General features: G+C 43.1%; 1 protein-coding gene across 3 annotated transcripts in view; it reads left to right on the top strand.

Moving 5' to 3' along the window:
- The first annotated feature begins 701 nt into the window (after nucleotides 1-701).
- SIPA1L1 (signal induced proliferation associated 1 like 1) overlaps nucleotides 702-21,089 on the top strand; it is a 224,061-nt gene continuing 203,673 nt past the window's right edge. Inside the window, exon 1 of one of the 3 annotated variants that reach the window (XM_021718955.1) lies at nucleotides 702-1,038. The gene's annotated coding sequence lies outside the window, so the exon portion shown is untranslated. The remainder of the gene's footprint in view (nucleotides 1,039-21,089) is intronic. The other 2 variants (XM_008070855.1, XM_008070856.1) reach the window with 2 other exon arrangements.

The following is a 21,089-nucleotide window of genomic DNA, read 5'->3' as shown; positions in this document are numbered from 1 at the left end:
GAATTACAGATGAGACTTTGTCTAGGTGTTGGAGACTCACAGGCAATCCATTTGGCCCTGTGCCTGCATAGGCCAGGACCTCCCTGCCATCCTGGAGCCATCAGAGCCTGCCCTGAGTGGTCTCATCAGTGTCTTGCACGAGCCCTGGCTTCTCCTGGCTTGATTTGACTGTTGTTCTTGGTCCTGATTTTCTTTTCTTTTCTTTTCTTTTTTTTTTGAGTTAGAGTCTCACTCTGTCGCCCAGACTGGAGTGCAGTGGCTGCTCCCGGCCACCGCAGCCTCGACCTCCTGGGCTCCAGCGATCCTTCTGCCTCAGCCTTCCGAGTAGGCGGAATTATAGGTGCACACTACCACGCCTGGCTAATTTTTTGATTTATTGTAGAGATGAGGCCTCACCTGCCCAGACGGGTCTCGAGCCCGCGGGCTCAAGCAATCCACCTGAGTACCTCAGCCTCCCAAAGGCGCAGGATTACAGGCTGAGCCACCGAGCCTGGCTGGTCCTGATTTTCTAACACGCCTTTTTGCCAGTAGGCATTGCTAATGTATTCCAGGTTGCAGGAAACCTCCAGCTTCAGGCTCCAAGACCTGGAGAAGGTGTGATTTCTCAAGAAGATGTTGTGTGTAGCAGTGTGTGTGTGTGTGTGTGTGTGTGTGTGTGTGTGTGTGTGTGTGTGTGTGTGTGTGTGTGTGTATGTGCAGTTCTGTCTGTTGGTTTTCCTTTGAATACAGGCCACCTTTGCTGGCCACTGAGAATAAGAGGAATAGCAGCAGTATAGGCCATGGAATGAAGGCATCATCAAGGAGGTGTCCCTGAGCTTCCTGTCGTCATTGGTGTCTGATAGCAGCACTCCCTCCCATTCCCCAGCATGTAGGTTGAGGCTTGGATGTCAGCAAGTGATTATGTTTATGTTCATGTTTCCAGAACCCCAGGAAGGACGAGCAGCGCACCCTTCAGGCTTGCAGTTCTGTCATCACAGCAGGCTCATGAGGTGTCACCTGCTTCTGCACACAGTTCTCCAGCAAGTCCAGCACGGCAAGGTGCACCCCTCCTTAAATACCAGGCCTGCTTGTGTTTGTCATGGGTCTGTTCCTGTGTTAGGGTGAGAGTGATACTGTCTAAGAGCTGAATGTATCTCCCCCTCCTTTTTTGGTGATGATGGTGGGGAACTAGATGATACCTTCCTTTCCCAAAAGCATTGGAAATGGATACAGTGGCTACTGTCATAACTTCTGGTAAATTATGTCAGGACTGTAGAGAAAAGGGAATTCTTCACCTGTCTTGATGGTTCAGTATTGGGAACCTTTGGAAATAGAGAAAAATAGAAAAAATAAAATCCGTTATAGCTTCTGTGGTAAAATAAAAGTTCTGTCTTAAGGATTTCCCTTAAAGTCACACACTTATAATTATCGATGCCAGTACTGAGTGTGGCACATGCTTGCAGATGGCCGGAGTAGCAGCGGAAGCCAGTGGGTGGCATCAGTGTTGCCTTTTAGTGACTGTTCTGTGTTTCTTTGAAAAAGGCAAAAATGACTCAGTAAAATTGCTTTGGGAGAGTGGGAGACTAACGATACTTGGACACAGAATGTGCAAGGGTGTGGCTTAGAAAATGATGTCCTGGTGACGTGTGGAGCCTGACTGGGCCACTCCAGGTTGATGTGTGGTGAAGCTGGCCCCATGCCCCTTGGGGGTTCACGCCCTCCCTGGGAGGCCTGTGTGTTGCCTGTGGTCGTGGTGCTCTTGATGGCATGGTGTAGACTCTGCCAGGGCCACAGACTTCCATGACCTCTTAACGTGTACACACACTTCCAGGCCTAGAGCAGACCAAGTGTGTCCTAGGTACTTCCTGCAGAAGGCGTGGAGGAGGAGTAGGAGGCCTGGGGTGAAGGCAGACCTGGGTTGTTGTGGACAAACCTCAGATGACTCTGAGTTTGAGCTTCTGTGTCCCAGATGGTTCACCTGCTATTAACCTCAACATCCTAAAAGCTAAGGCTGAGACGTCCAGAGCTGTGGGATCTGCTGAATATTGGCATTATTTCTGTCAGACAGTCTTAGTTTGTGGCCGTGCAGTTAACTTTGGAAAGAAACAATTTGTGGTATCTTTTATAATATTTTGTAAATAAACTTGGTTAACACTTAAGGCCAGGCCAGGCATGGTGGCTCACGCCTGTAATCCCAATGCTTTGAGAGGCCAACGCAGGAGGATCGCTTGAACCCAAGAGGTTAAGGCCAACCTGGGTAACATATTACTGTATTTTTATATTGTTGGTGTAAAAAAATGAACAAGTAAAATTGCCTTTTTTCTTTGGCGTATAGTTCTGTGAGTTTTAACAGTTATGTGGATTTGTGTAACCTCCTCCACAACTCTCCTACCTCCTCACAAATTCTTTTGTGTTATACACTGCCCCCTCCCCAACCCCTGCCATGAACACTGATCTGATCTGTGTCCCTCTTTCCCTGGGTGATGTCATTTGTGTGGACACATGCAGTAGATCACCTTTTGAAGCTGACTTATTTCCCTCGATGTGATGCCTTTGAGATTCATCTAAGTTGTTGTTGGTGTGGGCAGTTAGTTTCTTTAATTGCCAAGCAGGATTTTTTTTGTGTGGGATGTACTGCAGTTTCTTCATCCAGTGTTCCTTTGAAGGACATTTGGGCTGTGCTAATGTGGCGTCTTACAAAAAAGTTGCTCTGGCATTTCACAATAGCAAAAATATGGAACCAACCGTGCTGCCCATCAAAAGAGGACTGGATTAAAAAAAAAAAATGTAGTACCTATACATGATGGAATATTACACAGCCAAAAGGGCAAAATTATGAACTTCACAGCAACTTGGATGGACTTAAGAGTCTATAATACTGAGTGATCTATCACAGTAACAAAGAACTAAGTACCACATGTTCTTACTCATAAGCAGACCTTGAGCAAATATCATAATACTGTAAGAAAGGGATTGGCAGTAATGGGAAACTGCCGGAGTAGCGGGTGGGATTGGCAATAGTGGGAAACCCTGGGGGAGGGGGCACACCTCATCAACAAGGCTACCTGCATAATGAACATTTGTATACTAACCTTGAATTGTACTCTACATTTTTAAAATAAAAAATTTTTTTTAAAAAAAGAAAAGATGCTCTGAACTTGTGTGCTAAAGTCTTTGTATGGACATGTGCCTTCCCTTTCCTTGGGACACTGGAGGGTCTTGCTGGATTACATGACAAATGTGCACTTCACACCGTTGAGGAGGCTTCACACCATTTTCCAGAGTCGCTGTGTCATCTTGAGCACCCACCAGCGATGTCAGAGTGTCAGGTGGGGGCTCACTGCAGCACTTGCTGTTGTCAGTATTTTAAATTTTTGTTTTGCTCATCTGATAGGTTGTGGTGGTATCACACTGTGGTTTTAATCTGCGTGTCCCTAATCGGTAATTATGTTGAACACTTTTTCATGTACTTACTTGCCATTTGTTTTTGATGAAGTGTCTGTTCAAGTTTTTTGCCTATTTTTAAATTGGGTTCTTGTTTTATTTTGCATTTTCTGGCTACAACTTCTTTGTTGCTTATGTAATTTGCAAATATTTGCCCCAGTATGTACAAAATATATATACTTTTAGTAGTATCTTTCTTGGAACAAGAACTTTTAATTTCAAAGATGTGCTGTTCATCTTTTCTATTTTTTTTTAATGCATTAAGGATGATGTCTAAAAACTCTTTACCTAACTCCATGTTATAAAGATTTTCTTGTATGTGTTCATCTCAAAGTTGTGTGGTTTGACATTCAGATATATATGACTTATTTTGAATTAGTATCTGCATAAAGTCTGAGGTTTTCCTTTTTTGCATATGGATATTCAATTTTTCTGACACTTTTGTTAAAAAGACTGTCTTTTCTCCACTGAGTTGCTCCTGCACCTTCACCAAGAGTCACTTCATTCCATGTGCATGTGTTGATTTCTCCATTACGTCCTGTTTCCCTGGGATTCCCCCTTGCAGTCTTCCATCCACAAAGATGGGCTTCAGAATGGGGGTTCCCTTCCTGTGATGGCTTATGCTCCGGGCCGGGAAGCAAGAAGACAGAGAAGAAAGGCAACGGGTGTTCGCTTGGGTGTTCGCTCCTACACCCAAGTGAACACCCGTTCCCTTTTCCTTGGAGCCTAGGGGATTGTGGTCCCCAGCAACTGCCGCCACCTTGGTATTGCCCTGCCTGGGAAGTGAGAGAAGGAAAAGAAAGGAGAAAAGATGAGACTCTTTCTTCCAGGTGCAGGACTGTGCTTTCTTGCTTCTCAGAGGGGTCACTCTTCTGTCCCCAGCTGGCTGAGACCAGGATGGGGGGTTCCATGGGAAACAGTGGGTGACTTGGTCAGCACGGTGCTGCAGTGACACTCGGCCTTCCTCCCTCAGAGCCTCACATAGCTGCCTTGGTAGTCCATCCCAGCAGCAGTGCTGTGCCCGGTGGAGTGGGATGACATGCTCTTCCTTCATCCTCCCCATGGCCAGTACCCCTCAGTTTTAAAATATGAAATCTAGAGTAATGTTTTTGCAAGTTGCATAAGTTTTGAAGTAATAGGTATTCGTTTCTCTTGGACATAAAAAAGAAAAGCTGTGCTATCTTGACCAAATTGACTTACATTGTATGAAATATGAGAACAAAATAGAAACCTTCCAGCTTTGTGGAACCCTATGCTAAAATTACAGGGGGCCCTTTTCTTCTCCCCCTTCCAAAAAATTATTCATTTAAGGTAAGCGTCTTAATAACAATGCAGCTTTCTATCCAGTACTGTTTGATTTTAGGTGTAGAAGCACTTGGGGCACCTGTGGTTGCTCACCGTTTGGTTCACCTAGAGTTTCTTTTTTTCTACCAAGAAGTGTCAAATTTCAAGCCCTTAACATCCAGTTCCTGAGATGCCTTTGAGATGTGAGTTGATTCCTTTTCACTGTGAACCCCTTGCATAAGCCTTAAGGGAATTAGAAAACACAGAGAGGGCTAACAAACAAAGACTAATGATTAACATATTCATTCTCTACTGACTTTTAAAAAATACCGACTAAATTATCCAGACAGCTGGTGAAAAACAGATATAGTTTAGTGGATTCCTTGTGGAAATGACATGGTCTAAAAATTAGCTAATTTATTTAGTCATTATTTATCAATAGAAAACCATTAAAAATTAATGAGGGGGAAATAACTTTAGGTGACCATAAATTTCTTGAAACCCACCCCAGTAGGTCATGTAAATGGAGTCACAGCTGGATGTAGCAGTAAAAAATTAGGAAGGCCAAGTTTAAGGTAATTAAAAAAAACTCACTTGGCACTGCAGTATAGAAATGAAAGGAAAATATCAAGGTGAAAGGTTGTGGATAACCCTGTGACCCTCTTGCTAGATACTTCTTGATGGTAATTCATTGGTATTTTTATACTTTTAGCATCTATTTGCCACCTAATGGCATATGTGTAAGGTCTTGAACACTACCCTGCTGGCGTGTACTGTGCTTTTGCTACTTAAGACTGGTAATGTTGGGGCCATTGATGGAGCTCTGGGCCAGGCGTTGTGCTGAGCCCTCATGCAGGTCCCCTGTTTCATCCTCTCCAGGACCTGCAATGCTGCCTTGAGACACCAAGGAGCTCACACTCAGAGGAGGGTCCATGGGGCTCACGCTCAGAGGGTTCACAGGGCTCACACTCAAGGGATGCTCCGCAGAGCTCACATTTCGGGGAGAGTCCACGGGGCCTGGCTCTGGAGCCTTTGCTGTTAATCCTTGGGCTGAAGGACCCCCTGGGTGAAGGAGTAAAGTTCTGGGAGGGAAGGGATTGGGAAGACCAAGATAAATAGTGAAAATTGTGCACTTTTGTGAAAGTGAATAGTGTTTTGACTACTAATGTAGAAGCTTCAAAAATCGAGTGCTAGGTTTAGGGATCACCCAGTTTAAATATAGAGAGAATGAAAACTGGCTCAGTTTCAGGGTTTGCCATGGCCTCAGAACATCTCTCCTGTCAGTTTTTCATGTCCGTGTGGTGTGAGTATCCACTTCTGTCATTCTTCCCTCCCCATTCTCACTCTGTGAAACTGTGCTCAAGTGAGCCTTGGTGGTCCTGTGCCAGAGACAAGTCCAGAGGAAAACTTGGGCAGGATTCAGTTCAAGGGGAGAAGAACTTGGTGCTTTTCTCATGGGGATGGTTTTGGGTTCTGATGCCTGTAACCTCTTAAGCTTTCTGAGTGATCCTGGGGAGAGGACCCCTTGTCTCCATCTTCTTTCCCTTCCTCCCAAATTAAGGCACTCTCCAACCAGTTGGAGAATTCTGTCCTTCTAGGAGAGAGTAGGACCCTTAGGGGGTTGAGGAATAGTGTTAACATCCATTCAGATGGATGCTTGGGCCTGGACGTTCCTGTTTATCCACATTTCCCTGGCTAATGTCCAGGCATAGCTGGCTCGTCATCTGCCAGACAACTTGTGGTGGCATCTTCCTCTCCACGGACATGCTCAGCCGACAGTGGAGCCAGTTCCTTCCAGGAAGCTCATGGAACTGTTTCCTCTCTTTCTATTTTTTATTTTTGTGTCCGGATCTCACTCTGTTGCTCTGGCTGGAGGACAGTGGCACAATCACGGCTTACTGCAGCCCTGATCTGGATTCAAACAATCCTTCTACCTCAGCCTCCTAAGTAACTAGGACTATAGGTGTACATCCAACTAATTTTTTCTTTTGTAGAGATGACGTTTCACCATGTTGCCCAGGCTAGTCTTGAACTCTTGATCTCAAGCAATCCTCTCATCCTGGCCTCCCAAAGTAGTGAGATTTACAGGCAAGAGCTACCGCACTTGGCCTTATTCTCTTTTTGGTAAGTGACTTTAAAGTTGCAGGCCAAGGACATACTGAAGTCTTTGCGGGGATAAGTCTCAAAAGTGGTCAACATATAAGGGCTATTTTAATTTTATTCTTTTTGTTGTTGTTTGAGCGAGGCTTTTACTCTGGAGTGCAGCAGCAGGATCATGGCTCACTGTAACCTTGACTTCCTGGGCTCAGGCGATTCTTTTGCCTCAGCTTCCCAAGTAACTGGGACTACCGGCAGCTGGGACTACTGGCACGCATCACCATGCCCAGCTAATTTTTTAGCATGTTTAACTGAGTCACTCTCCTGCTTGCAACATTTCCAGGAGTCCTCACAGCCTGTAGGATTCCCCATGGAGTTCATAGGATTCTCCTTAGGGTTGCAAGCCTATGACAGGAACCTTGCTGTCTGGGTGACCCTGCCTCCACTCCTTGCTGGAACCTGGTACTCTCTGTCCCTCAGAGTACTGGTGCCGTTCCCTTGTTCTGTGGATTCTACCCTGGGGATTCCTTCCCTCTGATGCCACCAGGCCGAGCTATGTGCCTTGCCTGTGTCCTGGGTGTGTTGACCTCTCACTGTGTCTGTTCACAGGAGGGCACTGTGCATTCCTTGTGAGCAGGGGCTTGTGTCTTCATTCTGTGTCCTCGAACCTGGTACAGAAGCTGCCTCACAATAGATGTATCATCAGTCTTTCTCCACACAGCCAGGAGAGGGTGGGGGGATATGCTTGTTGGGGGTGCTCTTACCCCTGCAGGAGTGAGTGAGAGCACTCTTCCTCAGAAGGACTCTGCCTCTCATTCTGTTCATTTTGTGTGATGCTTTTAGGTGGATGGCTTTTCTTTTTTTAACTTTCTCATCTTTTGTCTTCGACACTCAAATAAATAAACCAGTTATTAATACTTGAATATTTAAAACCATTTTAATAAATAGTATCATATTAATAGCTACAAATGCCTGTGAGGTGTGCACAAATTTGCTAGTTTTCATACACGTTAGTATGGATTTTTGCAGCAGTGCTAGAAGGGACAAGAACATTATTTTCATGTAATAGCTTTAGGAACTGAGGCCAGAGAGAGGAGCATCAATCTGCCTGAGCTTTCACCTGCAGTTGGTCACTGTTAGAACCAGAACTAAATCCAGGTTTGAACTTGGACATTATGTCCTTTTTGCCTATTTACCAGTTTGCCTATAAGGAAAACTGGTGTTTGTGTGATGACTCACCACACAGCAGGAGTCAGCAGTTATCAGGGTGCTGTGACTGGACCTACTATAGGTAGGTTTATTGTTAATTTGGCAACAACATTTGAAATAGAGAGGAATAATCATTTTTTTTAAAAAGTGGACAGAGATAATAAATGGAAATTACTTTCTGTTTAGTGTCTCCATTTAGATTTTGTTTCTAACTTTAATTGCATTTAACATTGTGTTAAAGTGGAGAAGGTGATCCTGACTTTTCTCAGTCAGTAAACATCTGATTCTGTCCAAAGACAGGCGTCCCCTCCCCTCAAACCTTCCAGCCCTGTGGTTACTATGTTCAGGTTAGGTCAAATCCATTACTCCTTATTTTGGGGGCAGGGAGTGAAGGAAGAAGTACAATAACATTTCCACAAAAAACATAAAACAGTGTGTCTTGCCTGCATCAAGTGAGTTGCTATAAAGTCACTGAATCTTTTAAAAATAAAATGCCAGAGATCTCTATAGAATACAAGTGCTAGTGCAGTTAAATCCTGTAATTCTATGAGTTTGGAGCCTGTACCCTCCAACTGGGCGCTCTTACCTCACAGTTCGGCTGGCTTGTAAAACACAAAGAGGGTTTTTGTAGATAGCTGTGTTTTTCATGTTGCGGCTAGGACTTCCCATTCCCTGCTCTCCTGGAGGTTTCCTGCTGGTCCCCTCTCTTGCTCTAGTTCTGCACCCAGAGTCAATCCTGTTTCAAGAACTAGATGTCGTTCTTGCCCCTTCCACCCCCCAAAATTGGGAAACTTTTATTTTGATTTGAAAGAATGTTTGATATCCATGCAGATGTGTAATTTATGCAGAAAAGATAGTGAATCAGGAAATAGGTTTTAGTACCATGAAACTACTTTTTTGCCAAATCTTACTGTGTGTCCTTTAAATATTCTCTAGTACCCACAATGGCATTTGTGTCTGACGAGCAGGAATGGGTATCTGCCTACTCAGAGCTTGGACTTCTCACACAGAATCTGCTGGAATCATTGAAAAGTGGAGGTTCTTCCAAGTCAGCAGGAAGGGATGCAGGCCTCTCCTGGCCTTCCATGTCCTCAGTGCAAGGCCTCAGTCCCACATCCACAGGATGCTGTTGGGGCTCCCACCAGGGAGTCTGCAGGAGAAGGGGAGGGAAAAGGAGCACAGGGACTTTCTGGAAGCTCTACCTGCTGACTTCTCCTTGAAACATCAGTGGCTTCAAGGGAGGCTTCAATGTGGTGTGTAAGTGGGCATGTTGCCAGCCCACAGAAGATCATGTTTCTATTACTAAAGAAGACGGGAGGGGAGTGAAAATTGAGTGTGGAAATTGGATTTGAAAAAGCTGACTCTCGGCCTGGTGCAGTAGCTCACACCTGTAATCCCAGCAATTTGGGAGGCTGAAGTGAGAGGATTGTCTGAGCCCGCAGGTTCGAGACCAGCCTGGGCAACTTGGCGAGACCTTATCTCTACAATAAGTCAGAAAGTTAGCTGGGCATGATGGCACACGCCTGTAGTCCTAGTTACTTGGAAGACTGAGCTGGAAGGATGACCTGAGCCTAGCAGGTCTAGGCTGCAGTGACCTTGAGCATGCCACTGCACTCCAGCCTGGTTGGCAGAGTGAGACTCCGACTAAAAAAAAAAGAAAAAGAAAAAGCTGACTTTCTACTTTCAGACACAACATTTGATTTTTAAGGGATATCGTGGGGCTGCCTAGCCGTTCTTCCAAAATTAGGAGGATTTGGAAGGAATAGTTCAACTTTGGACAAGTTGTTTCTCAGGACATTTCGGTGCTTTTGTAAAGTTCTCAGTGTTCTTTTTTTAACTTTCCAATAAGTGATCTTTTAAAACTTTCAATGTTAATCTGGGTTTAAGAGTAGAGTAGGTTGGATCCCACATGTTAAAGTAAAGGATTTCCCTCAGGCTTCTCCTATAGGCATGCTTTAGAATCTTCCTGAGAAGGCATTGGGCCTTTCCTCCTCTGAGCCCAGATATTGGTATAGTTCTTGGAAGCTCTGCCCCTCAAGAGCTAAGAACTGCCTGATAGCTGTTCTGAGCATTCGGGACCTGACCCTGCCATGGTCTTCCGCTGTGCTGTGCCTCTTGTGACTCAGTTTTCTGCCTGGTAAGTTCTCTGCATGGAAAATCCTGCCTATCCTCTCCAGCCTGGAAAGCCTCTGTGGGTTCTCTAGGTCGCCCTTCCCCCTGTCCTTTTCATGACACATGCTGCCTCCTTGCCCCACCTGTTGCCCCCTGACTGGGATGGTGGCTTGGGTGCTCCTGCTCACCTTGTCACCAAGAGAGAGTCCAACAGGATTGGCACGGAGCACAATGGGTGGAGGCACACATTTCCTGGACCTGTAATCTTTCCACTGTAATACTTCTCAGCCTTTCTCCATGATCAGTTTGGGAAGTTACTGTGCTTGTTTGGTAGAGCTGTTCCTGGCATCCATGTTGGCATGTGGCCCATGTGGGGGTACTCAGCATGCATGTACTGGTGAGTGTGCATGGGTGGTTAGGAAAAGGAGGAAGGGTAGGAGGTGTTCCTGTGTCTCCTCTCACTCCACTTGTCCTGGACCATGAGACCGTGAGGTCTGCAGGTCCCAGGGCCTGAAAGCTCAGCAGGGCAAAGGCTGCTTTCGTGTTTTGTCACATCAAGTGAGCTGGACCTTGGCAGACACCAGAATGACAATGGTGATTGGAGGCTCTGTTGAGGAGCACTGTCTTTATTGGCCACAGATGTTCATCACACCAAGTGTCTGCTGGTCTCTGGGTTCTGGGCTGCAGGAGGGAGAAAGAGACTTCCTGGTCTTTAGGTTCTTCCAGGGCAGAGGGAGAAGCAGAAATGCACACCCCATCCTCCAATTGTAAGTGCTCAAGACGTAGTGTAAGTGTAAGATGAGTGTAAGTGCTCAAGATGGCGAAGGACCTGGCTCTTAGGTCGCATTTCTTTTTTGAGATTGTTGAGTTTTCTCTGTGGAAGGTAGTGTGTCTTCCAGCCCCATTCCTGCAAGGATTTCATGAACTTGTTTTTATGTTCAGACACATTTGAGACACAAATTCACTTGTAATAGTGAGGTAGCACAGCATCAGGATTTAACCTTTGTGGTGCCGGATCTTTGTGACAACCCTGGGTGTGGCAGCACTGAAGGGACAGAGCTCAACCCTGCTCTGTTAGCTCTCAGATGCAGCCTGAGGGTGATTGCAGAGAAGAGGACCTCAGAATGTCACATTCATGCTATAAAAAGGTGGTTTGAACAGGGTCAGCTCCCTTTAAGCAACCTTTGTGAAGCTTCATTTTCCCAAAACACACTTGCTTGTTCCTCACAGGCCTTGCTGCAAGGGAGCCCAAGAGGGGATCTCAGTGGGGTGCCTCAACACTCCCTGGTTGTGTTGGAGTGAGGGAAGTGCCCCAGCTGTGTTGCCCTCTGAAGGAAGGAGCGAGTGACCGAGGCATGGCAACATGGGGCTTCAAAACAGCTGCAAGACCTCCTCTTCCCATGGGCTGTGGGTTTGAATTGTAGTCAGGTGGGTCTTCTGCACATCTAGAAGGCAAAATGTCTGGCTTTGCTGATCCCTCTTTACATCTGGTGGGCTGGTCCAGAATTGCAAGCCAGGATTTGCTTGTGACAGGACATGTAGATGCATCTGGTATGTTCTCTTTCATTACTAATTCTTAATAGTTGATTTAAATGGGTCTTGCAAAATTACTATTATTTGGTTTTCAAGAAATAGATATATAATTTATGTAGTTCTGCACTTATAGATGTTTTTCCAGCTATGTATTTGTTTTAGTTTTTTGCCTCTGTCCTTGTGGAGATTTTCCTAATGTGGATATTAAAATTAATAGGACATAATTTCCTACAGTATACTAGTGCCAACTTTATACCTCTGTAGTACCCCTGGAAAATAATTTTTAAAAAACTGTCTTAAGTTCTCGGTGCTTTGAGGCTTCCTCAAAATTGAGAATGATAAAAATTTCCAGAATTGTCATCCAGTGGTGCATCATTAATTAAGAAAGGTCATGATAGGAAATTTAAGGTTTTCTTTTATCTTTTCCTTTTTGGCACTCTTGGTCAGTGTGACCCCATGAACCCGTATTTTCTGAAGAAGGTCTGTGAGTATGCTTACAGATACTGTAGCTTTTTGTTGGTGTTTTCTGGATGCTATTCATGGACTCTGAACACCATTGAAAATATGCTCTATTACCAATAAAATATGCTCATTCTTTTGTCCTGAGCAATCGGAAGTTGGTCTTTCCAAGCCATCCCGCTGTGGAGAATGGCCTGCCTTATCAGTTCTGGGGAGAAGTGAGCTCTAGGTTCCTCGGCTGCAGGACAGCAGCCGTCACAGCTGCTGTTCTTCCTTTGTGGCAGACGCTGGTTGCTAAGACAAAGCTTTGTCTGTTGCTGATGAAATGAACTTTGTTGGGACCCCTCCTTAAGTGACTCAAACTGCTTGTGAGTCCAGCCAGACGTTCCTCCCCAGATGATGATTTAAATGCAGGTCAAATTTAGAACTCAGCTCATATTTGTTTAAATGGAAGCCTTGCCTTTAGAAAGCTGCCCTCTTCTGTGGTGGGCCTGGGCATGAGGGGCTCTCTCATGATTCTTGTGGCTGTGTTTTGGGTCAAGAGGCTGCCTGCATCTGAGGCCAAGCGAGCCAGTGAGGTTGTAGTGGGGACCCTGTCTTTGTACCAGATGCTGCTCTCTTCAGTTCACGTCACGACTTATGGTATGTCTGTGGGAGATGAGAAATTACTCCTCATGGAACTGAATCTGATTTCTCTATGCTGATGTTACTGGATGTTTTCCAGTTCAACTAAGAAAGGTTAGAGAACAGTGATGGAAAACCTAACAGGTTAACTTTAAGGCAATGATGACTGTGTTGATAGTCTTCTGTTTTATTTAGGTGAATGAGGAACATTTTCTCAGGGGACAGTGTACAAGTTGTTTACCCTAAAGGTGAGAAAGACAAGGCCAGTGGCAGCTGTCAATCTGGGAAATGGATGTACTGGGTGTGCAGCTTGGCATTTTTTATTTATTCAAGAGAACATCAGTTATCAAATATCAAAATATGGACTCACTCCCTTGGGCCTTCTCTCTCACAGCCATTGCCTCAGCTTCACACAGAATGTGTGGACAGACAAGTTAGCAGAGCCAGGTGGGGTTGGGGAGAAGTGATTTGCTACCTTTTTAATTCTCAGAGAAGCAAACATACAGAGGGTTCCAAAAACTTGCGTACACATTTTAAGAAAGGAAAAAACTGTATTAAAGTTGTAATACTCATTCTATACCTCTTATAGAAGATGAATATGAGTCACGTTTGACTTCTGCAATTACAAGAGGTGCTCAAAGTGGTGACCCTCAGTGTCCAGTCACTTATGATTATGGTGAACTAAAGGTAATACATAGATAACATTGCTTCAAATATGTATACTTTTTTTGGCACCCTGGCACATTGAGTGTGCATAGGTATATTTGTGTATTTGAATGACTGCCTAAAGTTTTGACCAAAATGGAAACAAAATAGTAAGTTTAAATACATACTTGCATTATTTTTGCCTTCATTAAAAAAAACAAACAAACCCTGAAGGCCTATAAAATAAGCATTTCTTTTTATGTAGGAAGATCTATATTTACTTCTTTCTGGGTACCTTTGTCCTGTAGTCTTAATGATTATCATCTTAACCACACCTTTGTATAATAGTCTCCTTGAGGTTGCTCCCTTTTAATGATGTTAGTGTTTAACGTGTCATTCTGGTACTTTCAGCAACACAAAATTATATATGATTTCATGACCCAACTGTGTCTGTAATGTTATTTGCTTCAGAGTAAGTATTTTTTTAAAAAGAGAAAATATGGGCTTTTTACTTTCATTTTGTTTGTATAGGAGATATTTTCCATGCTGTTATAATGATTGGTGTGTATTAATAGAGGACTATGGTGTCCTTGCACTGCCCAGGTAATGTTTGAACATTCCAAGATGACCATGGTACACTAGCTCAGGTAGAAATGTCTCACAGTGACATTGTTTGAAACATTTGTGGAAGCATTTATGATTTTTCCTTTGTTATGTACCTATTTGTGCAAAAGCAAAATGATTGCTTACAGTAGTCATTTTTCATACTAACATAAATGCTGAATCTATAAAATGTAGAATTTCTTTTTAAAGATGAGCTTAAGTGTGAGCCACATACATTGTACAGGTCATTTCCATAGTTTGTGGCTGAACAGGAATGACATGCTTATTCCTGATGTTGGGGAGTTCACTTATTTAACTGAGTAGCAATGAAATTTATAATATCTTACTCTTTAAAATGCTCTGTAGGTTACCAAGTGCTTAAATAGTTACCATTTTTAATCCTTAGAGTTCTCCCTTCAGATAGACAAAGTAACCATATTTTAAAACAAAAAAGAAACCAGATCTGCACATTGATATATTTCTAACTCACTGGAAGACAGATGTTAGCTACTAGTTGATTTCAACTCTCTTAATCTCTGTTTTGTTTTCCGATGAAGCATTTGCAGAACCTTCTAGCAAACCATATTGGCTCTTGGAGATTCTACGCCAGCCTGGGGCAGTTCTCCGAGTTTAAATTACCATTGCTCCCCTCAGTGGTGATCATGATCTGTTTGATTTTTCCCTCTGAGCCTCTTCTTCAGGCTTGGCACTGTCCCAGACCCGGGGGACAGTGTATCTCTACAAACTGACTTCTCTTTGGGGAACATCCAGCTTGGGGGAAGAGTCGTGAAGCAGTGAGGTCACAAGTACATGTATTTGCCTAAGCTGCAGTGAGTGCTCTAGAAGCAACAAAATTACGTTTTCCCAGTAGGAGTAAGGAGCAACCTGATGTTTTATTAAACAAAACAAAATAAAACAAAAAACACAAGAGATAAGAGTTGGGCTATAAATTTCTAGCAAATTGCATCTGAAAGCAAGTTATTTGGAGCTGTGCAAATGACCTGATGTCCTCATTTAGTTCAGGCTATGGGGGAGAGGGAGGGAGAGGAGGAGGTCGTCATGATGAGACTTCACCAAGATGGGATGGGGGAGGACCCTATGATATGTGTGACTGGAGCACAGTCCTGGGGAAGTAGTGGCATGCCTGAAGGCTAGAGATGTGCTAGATTATGTGTTGCACAGGGACCTTAGGTTTGTTCTGAGCGTTGGGAGAAGCAGCTGAGTGGCCTTGGGCCTGGGTGCGTCAGGAAGAGACAGGGAGATGGCTGTGCAATCTTTGATGCTGCGATTCTAGGGTGTGAGGAGCTTGGCTGCATTCCTTCCCCACCTAGGATGGATGGGGGTTTTTTCTGCTTTTCGGAGGAGCTTTGGTCCTCTGGTCTGCCCAGAACGCAGGCTCCTTGAGGGCAGGAGGTCTCGTTCTAGTCACTGCTTCATGTCCATGACCACGAGTGGTGCTGGGCCCAGAGAAGGTGCTTGATATGGTTCTGAATGGACCGATGATGCCCTCCCACTTCCTGCTGATCATGTCTGTTGCCAGCGCTCTAGCTGTGTTGGAGTCTGTCTAAGGGCAAGGGCCGGGGTACCGGTCCACCACAGCACGGTCTCTGGTGAGTGACGTTGGGAAGTGTAGGGCTTCTATGGGGGTGGTGCAGGGAAGCAGCAGCCTTATTTGTCACAGTCCAGTGGCACTGTGCGGGGGTGGGGGGCACTCTGGGCAGGGAGCAAGGTAGACAGCTTGAAGTGTGCTGGGGAGGTGGGGGGGAGGCTGAGAGAGTTTGGGAACAGGGCGTTACTTTTGTTTGTTCCAGAATCTTAACTGTCAGTACAACCAAGGTTTCCCAACGGCATAAAGAATCAACTTGATGTTTTATTACAGAAAGCAGCAGCAGCAGCAAGAGGTGGGATTTGCAGGTGATGTTTTCAACAAGCTCCCTCGCTGGAAGTGAACCTGTACTTGGCCTGCCTGTGCCAAGCTGAGCTGGTTGGTGTCATGGATGTCTGAGATCAGGCGATTGGCACTTCTGTCTGTGGATGAAGATCAGTTGTCATGCACTCTGGGGATGAACCAGCTCTGCTCTGGTTCCCATTGACCTGTGTGAGGGGCCTGGACACCGGCTCTCTGACAGCCTCAGTGTCTCCCAGGAAGGCCTGTGAGGAACCAATTCCTTACCTACCCTGTGGCTGGGAAGTGTGGATGCCGTGGCGTGTGCTCTGGCCTCCTCCAGGTGGTGATTGCTCCTTACATAGACCTGGGGTGTCTTCACCTGCACTAGTGAAGTTGGAGACAAATTTCTTTATTTTTCTGTGAGGGAAGCACATGGCATACTCATGCCTCACTTGTGTTGTCCTGGGAAGTAGGACCTGGGTCTCTGATAGCTGTGACTGCTCTCCAGTTTCCAGCTCAGCCCCTCAGAAGCACAGCTGGGATAATGTTCCGAGCACCCCCCACAGCAGCAGGTACTCAGCATCTACCTGGGCACATGCAGGGTCTTGCTCTCCTGCTGTGTTTGTGGACAGTGCAAAGTTAGGCTGCTTTGGGTGTGTTACTCCTAGGGACTAGTGAAATAATTATTAAATTGATTGGCCAGGGTGACTGAGGAGACCTTCATAATGTCTGTCCAAGGATATAATATTGGTCTAAAAATGTATTTTGGGAAAGTATCACTATGAATGCCTTGCATCTATCGGGGCTTTTTTTTTTTTTTTTAAATCAGAATATATAGTTCAACTTGGAAACTGGGATTATTTTTTCTTGTCTAAAACAGTCAGCAGGACAAACATTATGCAGGTTCTGTCAGGAGTGTAGCTGATATTATAAAGTCTATATCATTTTATCCAGATGGATTAAGATAAAATGTTCATACTTGGAAAAATTGGCTAGGTAGTTTAAGATAATTTTTAAAATTTTTTAATTTTAAAGATGTGGGATACAATTCAGAATTAGGTATACGAGTGGTCATCATAGAGGTAAAGTTTGGGCCTCCCTTTGGTTTCCACTTAAGATAAATAAATTTTAATTCAGCAAATATTTTCTTCTATTAGTCTTTAAATTGATAATTTTTAAAAAAAGAAATGAAGAAAATAATAAAACCAGCTTGGTGTGACAGTTTGTGCCTGTAGTCCCAGCTATTTGGGAGGCAGAGACAGAGGGATCGTTTGAGCCCAGGACTTTGAGGCTACAGTGAGCCTTGATTGTACTACTGCATTCCAGCTTGGGCAACAAAGTGAAACCCTGCCTCTGAAAAAGGAAAAAATAGATAGATTCATTCTTTTGTTAATTTACTGGAAGAGCTTTGTCCTCCTAGTCACTATTAATGTGGCAGGCCAGCCTGAAGGGAATCCATGGTTTAGTATTTGCCCTGCAATAAATAGCATAGGGGCTTTGCTTTATTTTTTTTTAATTATTTTTATTTTTTAATATAGATGGGCATCTCACTATGTTGCCCAGTCTGGTCTTGAACTCCTGGCCTCAAGTGGTCTTCCCACCTCAACCTCCCAAAGTGCTGAGATTAGGAAGCCACCGCATCTATCTGGGTCTTTTGCATTTTTGTTTTTGTTTTTTTAGAAAGCAGGAGTTTATTAAGACAGAAGAGCTCCTAAGTGGGAGGGGGCCTAAAACAGAGTTGCCTGGCTTTTGCTTTCAAACATGAGTTCTCTGATTGGACTGTGTGTGTGTATATGTGTATCTGTGGTGTATGTATGTATTGAAAATCTAGAAAATTGAGACTTTGAAAGACAGTCAGTTTTGCGCCTTCTTTTCCAATTTGGATGCCTTTGATTTTTGTTTATTGTTGTTTTGCCCTGTTGTACCAGCTAGAACCTCTGGATTAGAAGTGGTGAGGGTAGACATCCTTGTTTGGTTCCCACATTATGGAGAAGTTATTCAGTCTTTTCCTCTGGAGTATATATGATGTTAACTGTGGGTTTTGTATAATTCCACTTTCTCAGGTGAGGACATTTCCTTGTTTGTAGTTTGCTGAGGATTTGTCTCATTTTTTCCTTCTTTTAAAATCATGAGTGGTGTTGAATTTTGTCAAGTACTTTTCTGTACATATTGTCTGATCTGATGACTTTTTGTCCTTTATTGATATGTTGTATTAGATTAGTTGATTGTAGCGTGTTATATATAATAAATGATTTTCAGATGTTAAGCCAAAATTTTATTGCTAGGATGAATCCCATTTGGTTGTAGTATCTAATCCATTTTATATGTTGGTGGATTTAGTTCACTAATAGAGGATTTTGAAATTGAGGATTTATGTTTGAATATTCCTGAGGGATATTGGTCCATTGTTGTGATGTCTTTTTCTGGCTTGGTATGGGGTAATACTGAATTCCTAGAGTGAGTTGGAAAGTGTTCTGTCTTCCTCTGTTTTCTGGAAGAGTTTGTGAAGAATTGGCATTATTTCTTCTTTAACTATGTGATAGGATTCTGCAGTGAAGCCATCTGGGCCATCTGGGCCTAGGATTTTCTTTGGTGGGAAGATTTTAAATTACTAGTTCAATTTCTTGTTTGAGTTGTATTCCGATTTTTAGTTTCCTCTTGAGTTAGTACTGGTTATTTACGTCTTTCTAGGAATTTGTCTATTTCATATAATTTGTCTCATTTGGTTCCTTGTAGCTTTTCATGATATAACCTTGTAATCTTTTACCGCTCCTGGGTCAATAGTGATGTGCCTTCTTCTATTCCTGATTTTAGTAATCTGTGTTAATTTTCATTTTTCTTGATCTGTTTAAATAAAGGTTTATCAATTTTATTGACTTTTTCAAAGAACCAACTTTTGGTTTTACTGATTTTTCTCTACTGCTTTTCTCTTTGCAGTTTCATTGTTTTTTAAATTTTGTTTCAATGTCATTGGTTTTTGCTGTAAACTTTATTTCATTTCTTTCTGCTTGCTTTGAGTTTAGTTTACCCATTATTTTCTTAAAGTGGAAATGAGTTGAAATCCTTTCTTTTCTAACATAAGCTTAAGTTTAAAGCTATAAAATTCTCTCTAACCACTGCTTAAACTGCATCCCATACATTTTAACATGTGGTATTTTTGTTTTCATTCAGTTTAAAATATTTCTTAATTTTGCTTGTGGTTTTTTTCTTTTGATCCATGGATTGCTTGGAAGTTATTGTTTGAGTTCTAAGAATTTGGAGATTTCGCAAACTTTTTTGATTGTTGATTTTAATTCTTTGTGGTCAGCAAAGATATTTCATGTTATTTAAATCCTTCTGAATTTGAGCCTTGTTTTGTGACATTGCAAATAGTCTACCTTAAAGACTGTGTTCAGTTGTTGGATGCCGTGTTCTAGAGGCGTATTCTAGAGATATGTTTATACTCTTGCTGACTTTTTTTTTTTTTTTTGGTCTGGTTGCTCTATTAATTATTTAGAGTGAGGTGTTAAAGAATTCAATTCTTGATGAATTGTCTGTCCCTTCAGTTTGTTCATTTTTGTTTCATTCATTTTGAGGCTCTGTTGTTAGATTGTTTATAGATTCATAACTGCTGCTTTTATCATTATAAATTGTCCCTGTTTTTCTCCAGTGATACTTTTTGTCTTAAAGTTTATCTTGTCTAATAATGGTATGCCTGCTCAAACTCTCTTACAGAGGTTTCTCTTTTTGGAATATGTTTTTTCCATCTTTGAAGGTTATTAGAATCAGTCATGTGTCAATTTAAGAATGTTACAAGACCAGGTGAGGTGGCACACACCTGTAATCTCAGCACTTTGGGAGGCTGAAACAGGAAGATTGCTTGAGCCTAGTAGTTCAAGACCAGCCTGGGCAACATAGTGAGACCTTGTGTCTATTTAAAAAAAAAAAAGCCAGGTATAGTGTTGTTTACCTGTAGTCTCAGTTACTTAGAGGGCTGAGGCAGGAGGATTGTCTGAGGCAGGAGGATTGTCTGAGCCCAGGAGGCCTCGAGGTGAGACTGAGGTGAGCTCATCATGCCATGGCACTCCAGCCTGGGTGACAGAGTGAGACCCTGACTCAAAAAAAGAAAAAAAGTTCCAATGTCATGAGTAACGTTTGTGATAGAGAAGAAAAAGAAATAAAATTTCAAAAAAGGTTTTAATTTAGTACTTTATTTTTTTAATTTGCCATATTTGCATATCATTTTATGTATTTGCAAAATGATAGTTAAAGTAAAAGGAAAATCTTTTAAAAACATTCACACCGTTTTAAATTGTCATCCTGTGTACAGTTCTAGGAATTGTAATGTACTTATGGGTTCTTATAAGCTCCACCAACATAAAGATTTAGAGTTGTTTCCAACCTCCCTAAACTCCCTAATGGTGCCCCTTTATAGTCATCTCTTCACCCACATGTAACCCCTGACAGCCACTTACCTGTTTTCCATTCCAATTTTTTTTTTCTTTTTAAAAGTACCATTTAGCCGGGCTCAGTGGTTTAAAAGTACCATTTAGCCGGGCTCAGTGGTTCACACCTGTAATCCCAGCACTTTGGGATGCCAAAGTGGGAGGATCACTTGAAGTCAGGAGTTAGAGACCAACCTGGGCAACATAGCAAGACCTTGTCTCTACAAAAAAAGAAAAAAAATTAAAAAAAAATTAACTGGACATCATGGTGCATACCAGTAGTCCCAGCTACTCAGGGGCTGAGGCAGGAGAGTTGCTTGAGCCCAGGATTTGGAGGTTGCAGTGAACTATGATTACAGCACTGCACAACAGGCTGGGAGACAGAGCAAGACCCTGTCTCTTAAAAAAAAAAGAATGTCATTTAACATAAGCAGAATGTCATATGAGTGGAGCCATGTGGTGTGCAGACTTCCAAGACCAGCTGCTTTCACTAGGCTTGCCTGAGACCCACCAAAGTTTTTGTATCAGTAGCTCATTCCTTTTTATTGCTTTCTGTTCCATTGTGTGTATGTACTAATTTGTTCATATAGTCTTCTCTTAAAGGATTTGTGGGTTGTTTCCAGTTTTGGATGATGATGAGTATTACACTGTGTCCAGGTTTTTCTGTTCATGAAATTTCACTGCTCTAGATAGAGTCTCAGGTGTGGGATTCCTGAGTTCTAGGGTACGTGCTGTGTAAGAAACCATCAAGTCACTTCCAGGAGTGGTTGTATTATTTTGTCTTCCTC

Source organism: Carlito syrichta, unplaced genomic scaffold (assembly GCF_000164805.1).
Source record: "Carlito syrichta isolate Samal-C Ts95f unplaced genomic scaffold, Tarsius_syrichta-2.0.1 Scaffold314032, whole genome shotgun sequence".
Taxonomy (NCBI): Eukaryota; Metazoa; Chordata; class Mammalia; order Primates; family Tarsiidae; genus Carlito; species Carlito syrichta.
Note: the sequence above shows the minus strand (reverse complement) of the source record. Positions and strands in the feature narration are given on the sequence as shown.